This window comes from Eptesicus fuscus, chromosome 15, assembly GCF_027574615.1.
Source record: "Eptesicus fuscus isolate TK198812 chromosome 15, DD_ASM_mEF_20220401, whole genome shotgun sequence".
NCBI classification, from domain to species: domain Eukaryota; kingdom Metazoa; phylum Chordata; class Mammalia; order Chiroptera; family Vespertilionidae; genus Eptesicus; species Eptesicus fuscus.
Window position 1 is genome coordinate 47,946,373 of NC_072487.1, and position 20,853 is coordinate 47,967,225.

The window sequence follows — 20,853 nt, forward strand, 5'->3', positions numbered from 1 at the left end:
TTGTAATTACATCTGCAAAGCCCCATTTACCAGGGAAAGTAACATATTCACAGGTTTCAGGGATTAGAACATGGACATTTTTTTTGGGGGGGGGCGGAGGGTATCACTCTGCCTACCATAAGGTATCATGGTAAAAATACTGCTTTCACTCAGTTAAGAAACCTGTGGGGCAGAAATGTACTTGGAGAACATTGGGTGTACACATAATTCATAATCTCAGCGTCTTCTTAAATGATTCCTGATATTTTGAGGTTGATACTGATTTGTGTCTTCTGGTGTTTGCATGGTCATTGGTGTCACTTTGATCCCTGTGGTGGATGGTAAATGTTGTCATTTTGTGTAAGTTTATCATCAACATTTTGGAATACATGGAAATGTAGTACTCAATTTTTTAAGAAACACCCAGTAGGGGGTATAGGAGAATAGATTTCTGATGCATCCTGAGCATCGAGGTCCTTGTGAGGCAATTGTAAGGCCAGAGAGAGAGAGAGAGAGAGAGAATGGGAACTTCAGCATTTGCCTAAGTCTGGTCTTCAAAGCAGGTCATTTATCAGTGCTTCTCAAACTATTCTTTGCCTTCCCTATATCTACGTTTTAGAATTTTCTGGAACCGAGCAGGGAATGGACACTTTATTTCAATGATGAACACTAAAGCTTGTGCTTGATGGTGCTAAGGTTTAGGACGTTGATGAAGGTTTCAGGTCCTCATGTGAATTGCTTGAGCTGTTCATGTTTTACACACACTGGGGGCTCCGTGTCCTTAACTCATGGGTTGACTTGCCTTTAGATCTTGCCACAAAAGTCCAGGCCTTGGTGCAGTGAGCCTTGAACTTGTGTGATCATGAGAATCATCTGGGAACATTGTTAGAAACACACATTTCCAAGCCAATTCCCTAAAAATTCTGAGTCAGTGATGCCTGGGTCTGTGAATTTAACAAGTTGTCCCTGGGCAATTCTCATGATCCGGCGAGGTTGGGAAACATTGCTTTAGTCAAAGTATTTTTTCTTTCATATGTGAAAGCCTAGGAGCAGATCAGAAGCAAAGGGCAAACAAACCCCCAGCTGAAGAAGCAAAATAATACCCAAAGTCTTCCAGATGTTTCCCTGTTTATGAAGCCAATTGTGGTTTCATTAGCTGCCTTGCACTCATTTATGCCTCTGGTCGGGTTAAGCACTCAGATAATAAAACACTTGGCGGGGACCACGATGAGATTGTCATTTATATTATCAAACAAATAAACAAACAAGCAAAAAAAAAAAAAAAGGATGCAAGAGAAGTAGGGGGAAAAGAAAAGTAGGAAATTTTAAACTCATTTCATTAGAGCAGTCAGAAGAGATTTTATGAGCTGAATATAATATACAGTTTCTCTGTGCTATACAGTTTCTTTCTCATTCTGACTTCCCCAGTCATTTCTCAGCTTCCTTACAGAAGGATAGCTCTTTTCACTAATTTATAATTTATTGCCTAATCACAATTAATCAAAGAGATCTACTAAGCTTTCCCAAATCTACACTATTTTACTCCAACCTTCCTCCTCCCTCATGAATATGCATTTGGGAGTTGATTAATGTATCCATCTTTAACCAATATACTCATTTCCTGGATCTGATATCAAATGCCCAACTAACGCGTTTGGTCAGCCAGGGAGGCAGTGTTATCTGAGTCAATTTGGTTCTTAAATTTCAGAGACCAAGTAACAACTCTGACTTATAAGGAAGTTATCCAAAAAGTCCTTCTAGTCTTTTCAGCTACTGAGTTCAGATGGTAAATATTTGGAGAGCAAGAGTTGAGGGAGCAAGGGATTACCATAATTTATCTCAGTGAAGACTACCGCAGAATGGTGTCAGGCATTGTGCATAGGTAAACATTTGAGACTTGAGTCATACTTATTAGTTGTAAGCTATTTAAGAAAACATCAAAATATTGTCACCTCTAAAACATCTCATTTCTTTTTTCTAGTTGCAACTGAAAACTACACATGCCCCAGCGTTGGAATGGGAAGGGTTGGGGCAGACAGATGCTGCCATTTAGGTGAGTTTGATGGGCCTCACCCTGTGGTTGCTCATGGGCTTAATTACACTTGTAGGTGTAAATTTGTGAAAGTCCAATCAGAGAGGATGAATGAAACATCTTGGATTCTCGATTACCTGGGAGTGAATTCATCAGTGTGTGGGTTAATTTGGTGGGGTGCCTGTAATCAAAGCTGTTCGAACACTGCTTGTTAACATGTTTCCTTAACAGCGGCCAATCTGCTTCTGGAAAATGGGCAGTGGCTGTATTTTCTGTCTGCACCAGAACGCTGGGGTGTCTGTTCCCCCAATCTCTTCTGCTCCAATATTCTTGTAAACAGGAAGTCTATGTACAGGGGCATAGAAAACGGAAGCAATTTTACCCTGACTTGAAGAGATTGACAAGGTCTCATGAAGGTGTGACTTTTGAGATGGAACTTGAAGAATAAGGTTCTGGTAAGTGGAAAATATGGAGAGAAGTATTCCAGGTATAGGAAACGGCATACTCTAAATATAATTGTGAATATCACATTTGAGGTATGTTGAGACACTGTGTGTGTGTGTGTGTGTGTGTGTGTGTGTGTGTGTGTGTGAAATGTAATTTTTTAGAACACAAAAATGGTGAAGCAATTGAGAGGGTAGTTGGGGAGACCATGGGAGAACTTAATTACTATCCAAAGATTGCAGCCTTTTCCCTCCCTCCTTTGACAGGTCTCTCCTAGCAGCCAAATAGCATAGCCCAAATTCTGCTGATGACGCATGAGCTAGAACACCACCTGACCTGACCACTTGTTCAAGAATGATTTAACTGCTACTCTAATTCTGAGCAGTAAAGCCTCGTTTGTGTCTATGATTGCGATGATCGAGACTCAGCCACACAAGGTAAAACATACGTTGAGGTAGACAGTATCATTTTTTTATGTGGGCCAATCCTAACTGTGGCCACATTCTAAATCCCCCTGTAGCTCTTGCCTGAGTTAACTGAAATTAACAGTGACTCACCAACCATCAAAGGGATCACAGGCTTTAAAAAGATGAGCCTTTAATTAAAGCTCCTCTGTATCAGCTTCAAATTGATTTTTAAAATCTTATTTGACTCCTAAGCATTCAAGTATGAAGTAAAGGAGATCACCATTTTTCTTAAAAAAGAAATCTCCAAATCAGAACTGGTTTAATGCCAACAAAATTTGGCAAATTAAGGAGAGTTTTAGTGGATATGATAAAGAAAAATTAACAGCTTGATATAATTGGTGATTATTCCAAACTGGCTGGCTTACTTTCATCTTTTATTTCAACTGTGGCAACAAGTAACCAATTCTTAGAATGAAACGCTTCCATTTGATATTGTTTCCAATTTCGTGGGGCTGCCCTGTGAAGTTCCGGTGAGATATTTTCTGTTGAAATGCTTTGTATATTGCATGATACAAAATAGAAACTCAATGAAGACTCATATCGTCCAAATTTGAAAACCAAACTTATGCTCACCACTAAGACTTAAGGTTCACCCTCTGAGCCTCACCATAAACCTATAAATAGAATCATTCCCATTTTACTGATGAAGAAACTGAGTCTTGGACTTGAGTATATTCCCAATTACCATAGTATGACAATACACATCCCTCTTCCATAAGAAAATAATGTGTCAAATTGTACCAGCTGCTGGCTTGTTTGCTAGTTTTGACATACATGTCCCTAAAAAGTGTTTTCTAAAAGATCTGTTTATTGTCTGTCTCCCCCATCAGCCTGCATGTCCCATAGGAAAGGGACTGTGCCTGTCTTATTCCTGACTCCATGCCCAAATCCTCAGACGGTGTCTGGAAAGCAAAAGGTTCTTGATATCTCTTGAATAAGTCAATCACAAAATAGCCTTTTAAATCGATTTGTCCTCTCCCCAGCTGCCCCAGTTTTTCCTACTATTTGGAGATTTAGCATTAATAAGAAATAAGATGGGTCCTTATAACTAGATACCCATTCAAAGGTTTTATCTCTAAAGGAGAGCAATGTGACCGAAGGTTTGGATAGTTTTGTTTGTTCTCCACCCAGCAGAAATTAGCAAATCGGTGTGTACATTCTAAAGTCGCTGTGAGAACTGAGCGTACCTGGGGAGATCATTGCTATGGTAATACTGGGCTCACACTAAGCTACTGCCGGGTTCCTAGGAGGACAGAATCTGAAAGTGTTGCTTCAATTCCTCTTGTTTTCAGATTACCGGAATGGCCTCAGCCATGCTTTTTATTCTCCCTTTGAGCTGATCCATCTTGAAAGAGGAAAACTAAGGAATAAGAGCTGTCTGTGGTTGAATATAAGAAAGATCACAAGACAATTGTGTACTTAGACATTGTAGAAAGAGACTATCATGTGCATGCATTTAAGGAAACATAAACCTGGAGCAATTCATTTCCCATTAGAAATTATCTCGAGTTCTTTTATTTTCTACAAGAGGCCTGATGCATGAAATTCATGCAAGGGTAGGCCTTCCTTCCCCCGGCTGCCGGCCTCGGCTTCCCTCTGGCTCCCCGGGGCCCCGGCTTCCCTTGCAGCCCCAGCTTCATCGGGAAGGACGTCAGGTCTAATTAGCATATTATGCTTTTATTATTATAGATTATAGATAAAACCCCTAATTACAGTTGGGGATGAATTTAGCAACAAAACAGCATAAGGATTTTTTTCAGTCTCCTCTCTACTTTTTGAAACTGTCTTTCCAAAGGCCAGAAAACAATTTTGATTTTTCAAAGACAAAAAAGAAACCAGAAAGATGTGTGTTTTGAGCTCTAGGGGCAAGTGTAGTGCCTACCGCTGGGTCTTATAAAACACACAGGCAAGTAACGGTGGGTCTGACCGTACAGAAATCTGTACCTTTATTTAAGTGGGGTGGATATAGTAAATGTATTTTTCAGCCACGTGGGCAAGGGAACTTAGTCGCTCAGTGTTCCCACACACAGGCGTGCCATGACCTAGTTGTAAGGGGAATCCTTCACCGATTAACCTATGTCTGAACACCTTACTCTCCCTTCCTTGCTGTGGTCGCCTGCCTTCACTAGCACAAGGCAACACATCACACTCTCAGCCACATGCCAGGGACTCACTTAAACATTCTACCAGTATTACCTCCTGACAACCTGCCAAGTTTTTATTTTTAAGATTTCAGCTTCACATATGAGAAACCATGGCCCAGAGAGAGTAAATTACTCCTCCAAGGTCGCCCACTGAGTAAGCGGCAGAGCCGGAATTCCAGCAGCTTTCATTCCAGCACCTGGGCGCGTCATCGTGCTTCTGCACTCCGCTGGGTCTCTAAGCACGTACTCCTCACAGACGGGACATTTTTCCCAGTAGTTGTTCCTAAAGGACATGAAGAGACCATTTCACAGCTAATTATATCCTTTAAAGTGCTTTTTGATGATGATATTGACAACGATATCCTTAAAGCATTTACTTTTGTTGGCTCAGGGAAACATGATCCTCCCCCCAAAATGGGGTTTTGTCCATCCTGGCTCACCAAAGGGGTAAAACTTACAAGAAGAAACTTACAACAGAAAGTGTGCCTTGTAAGAAAAGTGGGCTGTTTGGGGGGGGGGGGGGGGGGCGGGGATGGGGCTCACAGGCTTGTGGCCAGTGCAGTTTCCAGGGGCTCAGCCCAAGAAGGGTAGCACTTGGAGTTCAGTAGTCTGTGGTTGCCATCTTGCGATTACTATTCATCTGATCTTTGACCTTGTGTTCCATACATGAAGCCTGATGGGACACTGCAGCATGAGCTGGGGGCTTGGAAGCTTCGGTCATGCAAGTTCAGGCCTCCCACTGCCTGTGTGGGACTTGGTCTTGGCCTTCCCTTTCCCACTGTCTAGAGCTCTGGGTCCTGCCCAGCCAGCAAGTGCCCCTGGTGTGAGCCTGGGCACAGACGTGGGGAGGGCGGGAGTGTTGTAGGGCGGCCACCGCAGAGGGCCCAGCGGAAGCGGGGGGGGGGGGTGGAAGGGCGGCAGACAGGAGAGCAGGGTGTGTGCATGCTCTGAGGGACAAGCCTCCAGGGGCTTTTGGGGGTCTGCACTCACCTGGGGCATCCTGGTGCCAAGGGGGCGCAGCATCAACTAGGAAATATAAACACCTTGGCAGGCCGAGAGACCATGGAAGAAAGGAAAAGTTTTCTATTTTAATACCCTTTCTGGCACGGTTCCCTGCGTTTGGAACAGAGCCCAGCGACTTAAGATTCCGGGGATTCTCAAGACCTGGCTCACGTTTTAATGCTCACAGATTAAAACAAAAACACACAAAACTAATTGCTGATGAAAAAGACCCACCTCCCCAGTCAAGGAGGGAGAGAAAAGAGAGAAAAATCACATCTACCGAGCGCACTTCCCCGGCTGGGAGAAGGCTGCTGCTTCAGTGACACAGTCCTTTAAACCCCACAGAGAATCGGTTTGGTTTTGGCGGGGTGCAGGTGAGGGTGGGGGTGGGGGAGTGAATAGCTTCACTTTAAAGACAGGGAATAAAGGCTCACAAAAGCTAACTGACTTACCAGCTGGTGTCTGATGCTTTGGGGAAGCAAACTTCGGTTGGTGAGCGCTGAAGCCCATGCCTTCCCCGTTCTCAGAACTTGGGTATCAAGTCCTCGTTAAAGGAGAAAAATGCCGTGGACTCTGACTAACATCATCTTTATGATAATGTCACTTAAATATGTAAGAACATAAGCCTCTTTAGGCTTGTAGTTCTTACACAACTATAAAATCGGAATAAGTTCTCAAGTTAAGTACAAATAAAACTACAAAATCAATTAAATTTAAATTAACAACAATAATGTGATAAGTGGTATTTTGCTCAGGTTAAATCAATTTAACTCAACTAATTTAAATTTAATATTGAATTTAATTGTGGAAAAATATAAGGTTCATGGTTTGTACTGCATTTAATTTCTGAATTTGGACTTTAATTATACTTAGGTGGGAAATTCTTGAACACATTAGCATATAGTATAAAATGATGTTAATAATTTCAAGGTGTATTTTGTTTTCTTTATGTTAACCCTCTACTTCCAGTTGAGGGTGATCAGACCTCATGCTTAACAAAAATCACCACTTTTGATGGCGATTTTGTTTAGTTAGTTTATAAAATTGTACTGCTTATGTGAAGATAAATTTAGCATGGCAACATTAGCAAATTGGCTCCAATTATTTCTAGACTCGGTTACAACACTTGTTTATTGCACATTTGCTATGACACTTTCTGCTAGTGAAATGTAAACAGTTGAATGTAAAGGACAAAGGCTACTGACCAACTGGTCTGAAGGTATTTTATTATCACGCGGTTATGGCTGCACCATACATTTTGATATCAGCCCACCTGTTACAGCAACTATTCTGCCCATGGCCAGGGCCTTTCCAGTCACTGCTCGTCAATGAATGCATGCAAAACTCATGTGTGTGTGGTGTGTGCGAGTGTGTATATGTAGATCTGTACATGCAAGTATGTATGTATTAATGAGTATGTGTATATGTACATGTCAGGGAATTTCTGGTCCTGGAGAAAAACTATTAAGGCTCATACATTATCCTTGCTAGTTAAAATATTTGTTCTGCACACAATAGTTACTCAAAAGTGGTACTTAATCATATGTTAGCAGATGCTCTCTTTCTCAAGTGTTATTTTTCTCTTGGGTTCCCTGCCAACTCTAAACCAGTAAAGCATGCTATCGTATTGTTGGATTATCTCAGGTGGTAAAATAACTTTTACATATTTGTTTTATTACCCTTGTTTTGACTTAGCCAATACTTACCTAGTGCTTACTTGTGAGTAAAGAACAGTTCTAAGCCTTTTATAATGCAAATTACTTCATGCTAATAGTTGTTTTAGGTTGAGTTTCCCTGTGACTAGAATTTTGAGGAAGTAGTTTGTTTTGGGAGGTGATTCCAAGAAGTACCTCCGAGGTTGGAGAATGAGATTGGGCAGGGAAAGAGGCCAGTGTGGGCCAATTACACCACTCGTGAGCAGTTACCACTGCGGGCAGCTGGCCTCCATTCTGCTGGGCACCTCTGAGAGAGGATTAGAACAGGCCCGCCAGGGCTGTCCCTGTCTCCCCACAGTGGCAAGGAAGCTGGAGTGTTTGTTACTCACCTCTTCCTTCATTGGTTAAGCAGATGCTCCTTAGGGCCATTAACTCCATGTCACTTCTAGCCTGGCTCACACATGAGCTGGACACACTTGGGAGCCAGAAAACCCCTGCAAATGTAGACATGGGGGATTACAGTAAGAAGACATTGGCATTCATGGAAAGGAGACTCCCAGCATCCGCTACCATCCTTATAGCAACTGTTATTATACACAGTTGACAGGTGAAGAAATGAGGCCCAGGGGAGTGAGTGGCTTGTCTAAGGTCATAGGAACAGAGTGCAAGAGCTGGGGTTCTCACCTGGTCATCTGGTCAGACTCTGTACTCTTTCTTAGTCACTGCAATGATAATCCAAATAAATGTATCCCTCTGCATATCCTCCCGCCCCCAAAATACTTATTTCAAAACATAAGCAAGTCTTAACTATGCATACTTCCTAGTTCACTGGAAGAGAAATCCTTTGGTAATAATATCTTCTTCCCTTCTCTATTGCCTCTGAATAAATATTTCTGTATGTGCTGCTCCTTTTACTTGGATAACTCTCCAGAATAAAGTCTGAAACTGTCCTACTAATTTTGACACAAACTACCTAAGAAGAAACAAAGAATGGTAACCATGAAATCTGAACGAGCATAGGAACTATGTTACAGTCAGGGGTAAAACTCTGTGTCCCAGGAATCAGGGGATGGGACTCAGTATCTCACAAAATATGGGTCGTACTGTTTCCTTACAAGACTTGCAGCAAAGGAAAAGGGAGAAAAGCTCAGAGGCGCCAATGGGCCTTTGTTATGAGGTGAAGGGGTCCTCCTCGCCCTTCTTAGTAACTCCCTCTCCATGGACGAGATCCAAGGCAGACATTCCTCTCGTGGAACACCATCTGGAGTGATGTGACATGGAGACTTCATGGGTTTCTGACTCAGAGATCAAAGTCCTGGAGGTAAGCCACGTCCATCTCAACCATTTCCACCTGCCCCAGACGTGCCCAGAATAGGCCTGCCTCACGCCTTCCAAATCCGTTTCCTGTATTCAGTGCTATTTGTCAGGAGACATGAGCAATATCAAAAAGGCATGGCCCCAACTGCAAAGAATAGTCCAATGTGGCAGGAAATGTACTGAGATAGTTTGAGTTCATTCTCAAGATAACCTCCCTTCTCAGGCCCCTCCCTCTCCTCAGAGGGGCTCCTTGTAGCCTGCCCAGTGGGATGGAGATGAGGGCACTTTTAAGCAGTTCTGAAAATATTTCTGGACTGCTTGCATTTGTAGAGTGTTTCATTCTCAACACCAAGTAAGAGCTAACATGCAATGTATGTTTCAGTGTGCCACACACACGACTCAGTATTTTGCGTGAATCCAACTCTGCAGGTTTGGTAGTTTTGTTTTCCCCATTCCATAGACGAGGCAAAGGAAGCCGAGAGAGTTTGAGTCTTAGCTCAAGCCGGGGCCCCATTAGGGGAGATTTGACCGGGCCAGCTGACTGCAAAGCCTGGCATTTAATTAAACTCTGTAAATATAACTTGTGAAACCATGGGCCCCACATGCAAGAGTACAGGCGTGAGAATTAAGTTCCATGCTTCAGCCTATAAATGTTGGCATGCAGTACTTCAGAGGAAAGAGAGGCTGATGAAGGCTCCAGGGAGGGATGGCAGCACCGTGAGGGCTGACAACTTTGTTGATTTTGTTCAACAGCGCATCCCGAGTGCTGAGAACAGTGCATGGCCCACTGTGGGAGATGAATAAATATTTGGCAAGTGAGTGAATAAAAGATATGCAGATAAATTGCAGAGGCCTTTTATGATTGAGAGGGCTTTCAAGATTCCAAAGGGAGAAGGAAGTGAGGTAAACACCATGTTGCCAAATCACCTTGTAAATGGTTAGGGACTTGTATGACCCAGCACTACCTGATACAGTTCCAGAATGGGCTTATGATCATTGGCTGTCTCCTCTTCCAAGCCCTGGTGGCTTCAATAAAGGAGAAGGAATTCTTTCTCTCTCATTCTAGAGAGACTCTCATTCAAATAGACTCCATTAGCACAAGAAGTATTTTGGGTAAAATAAAGAAGAGATAAGCCCAGGTAAATACCTGGATTAATGACAACAGATCCATATGTTTAGCATAGATTTATATGTTGGTTTTCTTTAAGCATATAACTAACTGCTCATTATGTCTTCATTAAAGGGTTTCCAGGGATCCCTGGATGAATTATAATGATTAAAAATAATGCAAACAAAAAGCTTTTTCATGTACCTCCTGGGGGGAAAAAAAGACTCCTCTTAGAAGGAGATGGTGGTTCAGCTCTAGTATTCCTCATGAAAAATTCTAAAATAAGAGGAATAGGGCATTTTTAGGGTAAAAATATATGGTAGTGCAAATCATGCAAATTCTAAAAGATTCACCTTTAAGTAAAACTATAAAGCAATGGTGCAATGTGGTTCACAGATCCTGACGAGGAAGTGGCTTTATTTTTATTTTAAAATAAAATAAAGTCACTCATGGAGCACTTAACAGATTTTGCCCTGGAATAGCAGATCTAAGCCTCCTATAGCAGTCCCCAAGCTATGAAGAGATACTCTGGTGACCAAAGAAAAAAACTGAGCATCAACCTATGAACCAGGAGGTCAAAATTCCTGGTTGGGGCACATGCCCAGGTTGTGGGCTTGGTCCCTAGGGTCGGTGTGCAGGAGGCAGCCAACCAATGATTCTCTCTCATCATTGATGTTTCTCTTTCTCCTTCTCCCTTCCTCTCTGAAATCAATAAAAATATATTTAAAAAAAGAAAAAGAAAAAGACTAAAGTAGAAATCACCTGTTAACATTTTAGGACAGTCTGCAACTGTAATTAATGGTGAAATTGAATATATATATATATATATATATATATATATATATATATGAACTTAAATGACCTTTCAACTTCTCTAAATTAGAAGTCTGACAGTTCCCTTGGCAGTATTGCTGAGGAGATAAGATAAATTAGAATTCCTGAGATGATTTGGGATACTTACCCGTAGGAGTAGCTTCAAGGGAAATGTCTGCTTTCTATCTCTTGGAAATTAACAAACCACTGACAGCAAGAAATGTTGGTATTTGATAATGAGACGACAGCACGTATCATAATATTCTAGGGCATAAAGGTTCAGTGTGAGCAGAAATTTATCTGCATAACATCAACGAATCACTGAAATACCACTGCCTGCCACCTCTCACTTGACTATTCTGTCTTCCGCCGAGCAGAGGTGCTGTTACATTAAAGGCCCACTGTCCTGTTTGTGTCCATGGAGGCTGTTGTCATTTGATCTAAATGTTGACACTGTCCTGACACATGCTCAAACACCAAGTATTCTTTCCAGCTGGCAAGGGGATGGGGTACTGGTAATGACAATTAGTGTCTAGGGAAATAGTTTACAATGACAGTGGTTTATATTCCTCTGTCTGGACTTCAGGGTAATGTCCACCATTGCCCCATTGGGGCCACCTGTGGGAGTGACATTGGCAGTATCCCCAAATAGACTGCAAGCATTTTGGTTCTTTCCCAGCGTCAAATTTAATCCCCAGATGTAAACACCATTTTACCTACTCACTTCCCTACAACTAGCTGCTAAAATGCCAGTGTCTTTTTCTGCTGCAATATTTAAAACTTTTATTGGTCCTGGAGGGGCCAGGAAAACTACAGAAAGGCCCTGGTTTGCAGTTTCAAAATTTTTGAGTTGAAAGCAGAAAACTCAGAAACATCAAGTCTAGTCTCATAAAGGCTATTTTTGATCTAGAAAAATCTTTGCACTTGAATTTAGATGTGAGTTCTGAAGGCAAGATGGACATTATTTGCGTAGAGAAGAATCTACGTGGAGGTGAGACGATGCTGCCTGTTTTCAGTGAAAATGGCCTGGATGGATTGCAGAGAGACTGTGTAACTATATTGGCTTCTCTGAAACACAAATCGAATGATGCCTCATCTTGTTTAAAACCTTTCGCTTGTTCTCTGTGACAATGCTTATTCATCAGCATTCTGTTGGCAGCAAGGCACAAAAACCTAACTTAAAAGGGTCTAGGTAAAAAGTATGATTATTGGCTCACATGGCTGAAAATTCCAAGGCACAGGATTGATTCCAAATAGATCTAGGAGCTTAAATAATACTGCCAAGAATTTGTCTATCTCAGGGTGGGGTCTGGAGTGAAGCAAGCCAGCTGCCCAGGATTCAGGTTTGGAGGAAACTGCGTTGTACACATGCTGACACTGCTCCCATAGGGCCCTGAGAGCTAGAGCCTGCTTGTAGGGCTTTGCCTCCCTATGTTTACATTGTAGGCCTCTTGCTCCCTTCACCTTGTCAAGGCCCCGGCCATCTCCATCTCTTAGCTCTGGTCTCTGTGTTGACTTCTTTCTCAGGTGAGTTGCTTCCTTTTCGGACCCTAAGAAAGAGGATGCCTACTTAAAGGGCTCCTGGTGGCTTAACTGGGCTTAACTTTAAAAACAAAACAGAATCAGAGCCTAGCAGTTGTTTCTAAACAGGGCACTCTCACACAAACCGCACTTCAGGGCGAAGCCTGCACTAAGCTGCCTGCCTCCTGCATGCACTGCCTTCCTACACTGTTTCTGCTCTATGAGCCAGCCCTGGAGGAGCTCCTGGAATCCTGTTTCAATCAGTAGGACTGAGGCTTCCCCCTCCAATTGAAGCTGAGCAGCTATATCCCCCATCAACATCTTTAAGGACCAATCAGAGCAACTGTATTCTGGCCAATCATGACAGTGTCTTTTGGACCAATCAAACTGCAAGGATTTGGAGTCCTGATTTGCATAATGATGGAAAATCAGGAACCAGGGTTTCACAAATCAGGAACCAGGATGGGGACTTCTATCTATATGTCAGTTCCTCATTAGCTGAGGGAGTGTACTTTCCCTTTCCACTGAAGACTGATTATGGCATTTTCTGGCTGGAGCTGAAATACCCAAGCCATCTCGCCAGAGCAGACCAGACTAGAGAAGAATGGAGTTGCCTAGCTGAAAAGGGGCCTAGTCCTAAGGCTATCTCACAGCCATGCTGTTTTCACAGCTGTGCTCTATCACAATTAAGCTGTTTTGTACTGAATAAGTTTTCCTTTACACCGCACCCCAAATTGGGGATTTCTGTTGGTGTTGAATTGGCGCCAACAACTATCAGTTGAGACCTTGTAGTGGCCAGAGTTCCAGACATAGTTCTATCACTTTTGTAAACTTTCTCCTTTCCACCTGTGTCTCCCCCCAAACCCTTTTCCTGGGAATTTCAGGAAAGAAGAATAGTAGGACTTGTGTTCATTAGCTCCAATTGGCCCAGCTTGGGTGTGGCAGAATCATTCAATACTATTTCCTTTTTCTCCTGGGCATACAGCTTAACTATATTTAACTTCTTTTACCTTCATGTGGAAAATTCCCACTCATTCTTAAAACTCAGTTCAGATATCCTTCCTCTCAGGAAGTTTCTTTGCATCTATAGTAACCTCTATGTGGCACTGTGATTTTTCTTGCATCTAGGTTGGGTCATGTGACCAATTCTGGCTAGTAAAGTGGAGTGGAACTGAAGTACATCTCCTTCAGGCTTGGATCCTCAAACAGCCCTAGTGATTGCCATATTCCCTCCCTCATCTCACTGACTGGCTGGTACAGAGGATTCAACTGTAGCTCAGCGTCCAAGGCGAATCTGAGGTCCCAGAGTATGACAAAGCCATCAGATGTAAAGGAGCCTGGATGCTGAGTCACAATTCAGAGGAATCTATCCTGAAGAACCACTTGATCAGAAACATATGCATTGGGATTTTTTTTGTGAGAAAGAAACCAAACACTGAAACGGTTGTGTTTTTTTTGTTTGTGTGTGTGTGTGTGTGTGTGTGTGTGTGTGTGTGTTTTTTAATACTACAGCTAGTGTTACTTGTCCTGTCCAATCCATTGGTTATATGCCTGTTCCTGAACCCATTACTGTTGCCAAAAATGATGGGATGTTCTGACTAGCTAAGCCTGAGCCATGCTTTCATCTTTGAAGACCCGAGTTAGGTAGAGTCCTGCACCAAACCACAAAGATGTACAGCTGGGAAGGAGCAGCTCCCCAAAAGAAAATCAAGATGCTGTTACCAGAATGGGGACGCTGGACAGACATACAGACAAAACCAGCAGGCCACTACCCTCAGGCTTGCTTCTGTGAGCTGCGCTTTAAAAATGCCCACCATTTTGAAGTTTCCTTTCCAGGCTATGCCGTTGCTCCTATTCTTGCTCTTCTTACTTGCTTCCCTGTCTTCCCTGCTGCTCACCTTCTCTGCCCGCTACTCTCTATGCTCCTTTTACCTTCATGTGGAAAATTCTCACTCATTCTTAAAACTCAGTTCAGATATCCCTTCTTTCAGGAAGTTTCCTTACATCTATGGCAACTTCTATGTGGCACTGTGATTTTTTTTCTGTTTTTGCCTTTCCCTTATTAATTATACATTCTTTAACAGTGAAATCCTCAAAACAGGGGTGGGCCTCATCAACATTTTATCCCCAGCACCTAAAACTGTCTTTCTACCTGGTGGAAATATTCAGATGAATGAAGAAAGGAATATAGTTCAATTATCCAACTGTGGGCTAAACCCACTTTTTCAGAGGATATTCACAGGATATGCATACTACTTTTTCACTCATTAACAAAATAAGAGATTTAGTAATAAAAAATGATCAGTAGAATGATGTTTATGAAGCCATTTATTTATTTTATAAATTATATTGTGATAATGAATCAAAGGACTAACTTGAATATGATAAGGTGCTTATAATTTATTTAATGAGTTATTGCAATAACTTCATTATATCAAAAACTTACTTGTGTTATTTGTGTGCATGTGCATGTGTAGGCAGGAAAGGGAACACATTAAAGAAAATATTTTAAAGTAAAAATTTACTTTGTGGAAGTAGGATTTATTTTTCATTTTATTTTTTCTTCTCTTCCCCATTGTTTGCGACCCTTAGAAGACTATTATCCAACATATGACTGATATGAGGATGAAACTCTCAGCAATGTCTCAGATTTTATCGTGATCTGGTTCTCTCTCTCTTTAATAAAAATAATGTCCTCATTGTCTAATAGAGACAGAAACTCCCACCTCCCCATTAAAAAAAAAAAACCTGATGAGGAGGTTTCTGAAGCCTCCATTGATAACACACAATGGCCTCTTCTTATAGGGCATTTCATGGCCCTTAAGTCACTGCTGGCTGATACGATGAAAGAGTAAAAGATGGGAAAAGAGGACCTGCAGGTTCATCAGCCAAACCCAGGCTTGGCAGGGGACTCAGGGGACTCTGGGTGTAAGCCAGAATCCATACATAGCAGGCCAAATTTGTATCTTCATGAGGAAAGGACAAAGCTTTAAAGTAGATATTTTCTGGCATCTTTTAGCTTACAGAGTGGGGAGGAGAAGAAAAGGATAGAAAAAGGAAAGAGCGTGAATGGGCACCTCTGGGAGCCAGAGCCATTGCTCAAGGTGGCTTTGTCCCCTCTCATGTGTGACCTTTCTAAGCCAGTCTTGGGCCATAGGTGAGACCAGTTTCCCATGGCAGAGGTGAAGTATCTGACACAGATGTGTTATGCTGAGCTGTATTTGCTGACCTTCGTATCTGCAAAAATAAAACTTCCATTCTCTGTCAGCTCATCCACCTTGAGTGTCCTCACCTAATCCCTGGAGCCTGTTGTATCAGTCAGGGTTCTCCAGAGAAACAGAACCACTGGATAGATAAATAGATGTATATGAGGAAATTCATTATAGGAATTTTTATTTTATTTTTTTTACAAAAGATGAGAAGTCTCATGATCAGCCATCTGCACGCTGGAGAACCAGGAAAGCCAGTACTATAATTCAATCTGAGCCTGAATTACACCAGGAAGTCAATGATGTAATTCACAGCTGAGGCCAAAGAGCTTGTGAACCAGGAGCCCCGATATCTGAGGGCAGGAGAAGATGGATGTCCCAGCTCAAGAGGAGCAGGAGAGAATTTGCTCTTTCTCCACTTATGGTTCTTTATGAGCTGTCAATAGATTGGATGATGATTACCCACATGGGTAAGAGCAGATATTCTTTACTCTGCCTACTGATTCAGATGTTACTCTCTTCCCCAAACATCCTCACAGACACACCCAGAAATAATGTTTTTATTAGTTGTCTGAGCATCCAATAACCCAGTCAAGTTGACATATAAAATTAACCATAGTACTGGGTGCCAAATAAGTGCCCAACAAATATTTCCTGATTTATATCATATAACAGGAAATAGTTCAGTCAATAAGGAACTCCTCATGAATGCAGAAAAATAGGACTGCCTAGATTGGGAGGTGTGATCCTGTGGGGACCAGTCTATCCTTTCTCTTTGTAGCTACTGAATTCTCAGGAAAGACCTACACCGGGTCCAATAACATCAGGGTCATCTGTGATGCACAGTGAGCCCTTTGAACATGTTTCCCACCTGGTTCCTGTACAAGAGGAGTTTTTGGAGGCCCTAGAGTTGAATTGGAGGCCAAAGCCCAACTGGTCAGTTGGACCCACATAATGTGAAAGAATGGGATGAAGTTTCTAAGGTGATAGGATCTGAAGTTACCCTGCCTCAGAAGGCTGCCTGTAGTCCCATTGGCCTCCACTCAGATCTGAGTCATACTGCGCTATGCATTGGAAGAGACTTCGGGTGCATGTGTTGCTGCCTGGTTTCGAGAAAATTTCTAGAAACCGTTGTTTTATATGGAAGCATCCCAATGTCCTTTCCTGGCTAGCTCTGGCTCATGCCCTTCCCCCTGTCACAATAGCTCCCTTCCAATCAGTATGACAGCCATCTGCCCTTGAGGCTGAGAGGCCAAAACAAATATGATTATCGCACTATTTTCAGAGTGCTGACAGCACCCTGGGTGTTGGAAAGCAGGCAGCCCAAGCCATTGTGCCAAGTTTGGTTCCCAAGGGACTGTGCAGAAACTGCAAAAGGAGAGAGGAAATTACATACACTTGGATGAGAAATACCCTTCCATCAGCACCCATTTCTCCCAACTCAATAATACAGGAAGCCATTAAGGAAAAAATGCATTTTTTTATTATGACTTTGATAGTTGTTCATTTACCACCATACAGTGTCATTCCACCTAAGTGTTCCCAGGAGTCAAACTTCCAAATTTCGTCTCACTCATGAATGAAATTCATCAAATGAAATTTTCTATGCTGTGTGGCATGTCCACTGCTGCCCAAGACCCTGATCTCTCGCTTATGAGGATGACTCTGTTGTTGCCCCTTCTTGTTTGAAGCCTAGAACAGCTACGTTGCCTTTACACAGTAGCAGCCTCTATATGTTCTGAATTTGTAAGTCAGGAAGTCTAATTGTTTTAATGACACCATTTGCTTTCTTGCTGCAGCTTGAATGCATCTACTCTGGTTGTGTTGTTAAAATTGCTATGATCAGTTCTTCCCATGGTAACTGAGTGATATTCCATTTTCTTTTAAATGTAGGTATTTTATATTTAATTGTGGAAGTAGCAATTCCTGCTGCCTCATACCCAGGCACATTATAGAACAAATTTGATTCTCAATAAATAAATAAATTATATATATATTAGCTGGAGTTGAAAAAAACTTTAAAAATTATCTGGCTCAAACTCTCCATTTTTTATGAAGAAATCAGAGACTCTTCCAAAGTCAAAAGTACTCTTGTTTGCAGGATTTGAAATGAAGTCTCAAACTCCTCGTAAGAGCTCTTGCTTTTACCTCAAGCCATCCCCAGGAAGTGGCTGCCTGAAGACACCTGGCCAATCCGTATCTCCTTCACAGTAACTGCACCTCCCATGCTCCTCCCTGTAAATGATTCTGACATCCATTTATTTAGAAAGAAGACTCCTTGACATCATCTAGCATGGACTCCAGGACAGGTCATTGCCCATCTCTGGAAGGGGAGGTGTATTGTTCCTCAACCTGATTGCTGCTTAGGAACCCCGACTCCAGATGTTAGAGAGTGAAGTGACTGCTGCCTAGCTGGTTGGCTCTTTTTCCCCCAGACATTTTACATTATTTTTTTAAAATTTAAGTATAGTTGCTACACAATCTTATATTGGTTATATTAGTTTCAAGTGTACAGTATAATGACTTGACATTTTTATACCTTACATTGTGATCACCCTGCTAATTCTAGCAATCATCTGTCACCATTTAAACTTATTACAGTGTTAGTGAATATATTCCTCTTCCCTTTCCACCTATCCCCCACCCATCCCTTCTGGTAACCATCCCTTTGGTCTCTGTTTCTGGATGGTTGGCTCTTGTTTGCCAATGTCATTGACTCTTATTATTGAGACTCACACATGGTGGCACTGAGCCCAAGAGTGGGGTAAGGTAGGTGTATGGTTGGCCCTCTGTGCACTGTTTCAGGTGACATCTGTGTATCCAGCCCACCAAGCTCAGCAGACCATGGAGGAAGATGAGCAGGCAAGATGAGCTCTTCTCTAGGATAAAAGCACCATTCAAGCATCACTAAGCTATGAGTTCCTGGCAAGTTACATAATCCCATGTAACTTCTAAACAAAACTGTGGTGGAGATAAAATAATGAGATGACTGTAAAAGCCATAGAAAACTATTCACCAGTAAAAGCCAGTGTGACCACTGTTATAAGTACTTATCTTTATTTTACTGGTCCCCTTTTAAAATTTTTCTTTAAAAATGTGGACAAATTGCCATTTATAATGTAATGTAACTAATCGGTGAAGCATTTATTATTCCTCCCATTTCAGCCAAATGTTTTCCCCAGATGGACATGGAACCAAGGGGCAGATCCAATATTCGTTGTGCCAAATGAAGAAATGGAAATAGATTTGAAAGGTGGGAACTTTGAATGGAAAACTTTCCCCTCTCCTTGCTTTCCAACCTGGGTTCTGCTCAAAATTATTAGACAGAATCAGATTCTACAGTGGGAGAGCAGGATTTCAAATGGAAAATTTTATTTCAGGTGCCAAAAGCCTCTCGTCTCTAGGATGACATTTTGTGTGTTTTTTTCTGAATTCTCTGACTTCTTCCTTTCCTTTGTTGCACTATTTTTCAACCAGTTTACCAGTATTTATCTGTTGTAATGAACACATTCTGGTTTGGGTTTTCCACTGGTTTTGTGGGCAGGTGAAATAAGGTTAAATCTTGCATGTTGTAAACATTATCAATACATTCCACAGGAAGATCTGAAGAGTGGATCTAGAGAGAGGAAAGGCAGGCTACTTGGTTGGCCCTAACCATTCAATCCATTCTCCTCCTTGGGGGCTCTGGGCCCTAGGAAGGATCAAGTTATCCCAGACACTTACTTTCAACTTTCCAACTCGGTTTGATTTTCAGATTGTTTTTGTTTCCTAAATTCAGCATTTATCTGTAAGTGTCACTGTCTTGTCAAACACTTCACTTTACTTCCCACTGGTGTTGTGGAAGTTGTAGCTACCTCGTTTGTGTAGATGGTTCACTAATGTGCTTTATGGGCTAATTAAATGCAGCCCAATATGATATATGCATTTGGTTTCATATTAGCTGGCCCCAAACAAAAGGACATTGCTGGGTAATCTTTAGTCTTTAAGTTGGCACGAGTGTCCAACTCACAAGATTGCTACACTGACAATAAAATCCATGCCATGCTAATAACCCCCATGTCCCGAGGAGGAGTTCTTTTCCTCTCCTGTTCTCTGATATGTGACTTCAAAGGAAAATTATCTGGACACAATCTATCCAAATAAATCAGGCAATTTATTCCAATAGTCACAGAACAGAAAGTCTCACAGATGAAGTCAACATCTTGGAATCACACGATTTTCAGTTTAAATGTTATTTACTCCAAAACCCCTTTCTAAACCATCCCAGCTGAGTTAGCCTCCCGTTTATTTGGTCACATTGCCCTGCTTCATCACACTTGTAACTGTTTGGAATTTTCTATTTCATTTAGTTGTGGGTTGTTTGTCTGCCCTCCTGGAATATAAGCCAACCCATATAGAGATAGAGGTAGATATATATATATATAGACGTAGATGTAGATGTAGACACAGAGAAGACATAGACATAGAGATATATCCCTCTCTAGTAGGCACTCGATATGTTTTTTGAATTGGTGAGGAAACAGAGTGAACCCAGGTGTCCTGGGCTACATACCCTATACTCACTATGCCTGTGCCTCGTTCCCAAGCCCTGTGTGTCTTCACATCAGATTGTGTTGGAAATTGTGCCACCAAAATTAGCCACATTTCCTGGTACCACCAATGACCATTCTAATGGTCGTAAGTTAGGATGGCAGAGGGAGATAGACAAAGTGAATAAGGAAACAATTTTTCTTCGTCATCATACTAAAAGCTCCTCAAGAATGGCCCCAGTGCCTGCTACCAATGAGATGCCAAAGGCAGGTTTGCTTTAGCTCCCAAACTAAATGCTTAGGAAATGAAAAGTAATTAATTCTAGCTTTGTGAAAAACCAGACCTCCAAAAGATGCCTCCCCCGCCCCGACTCCTCCAACCCCTTGGATTCACCTAGACACTCTATTTCCTGCCCCCTCCTGTTCCTTTCTGTTAAATGAGATATTGGTGTTTTATATAAAAGCCATAGTTGACCCATCACTAGGGAAAAAGAATCAATGCGCATGCATTCCTCATGTGATAAGAAATAAATCCCTTAAGCCTATAATTTGCTTCTACTGGTATAGAATTTTGAAGTCCTAGGATGTGTCTGCCATCAAGAAAGTTAATTCTGGGCTGCTGACCCTGCGGCT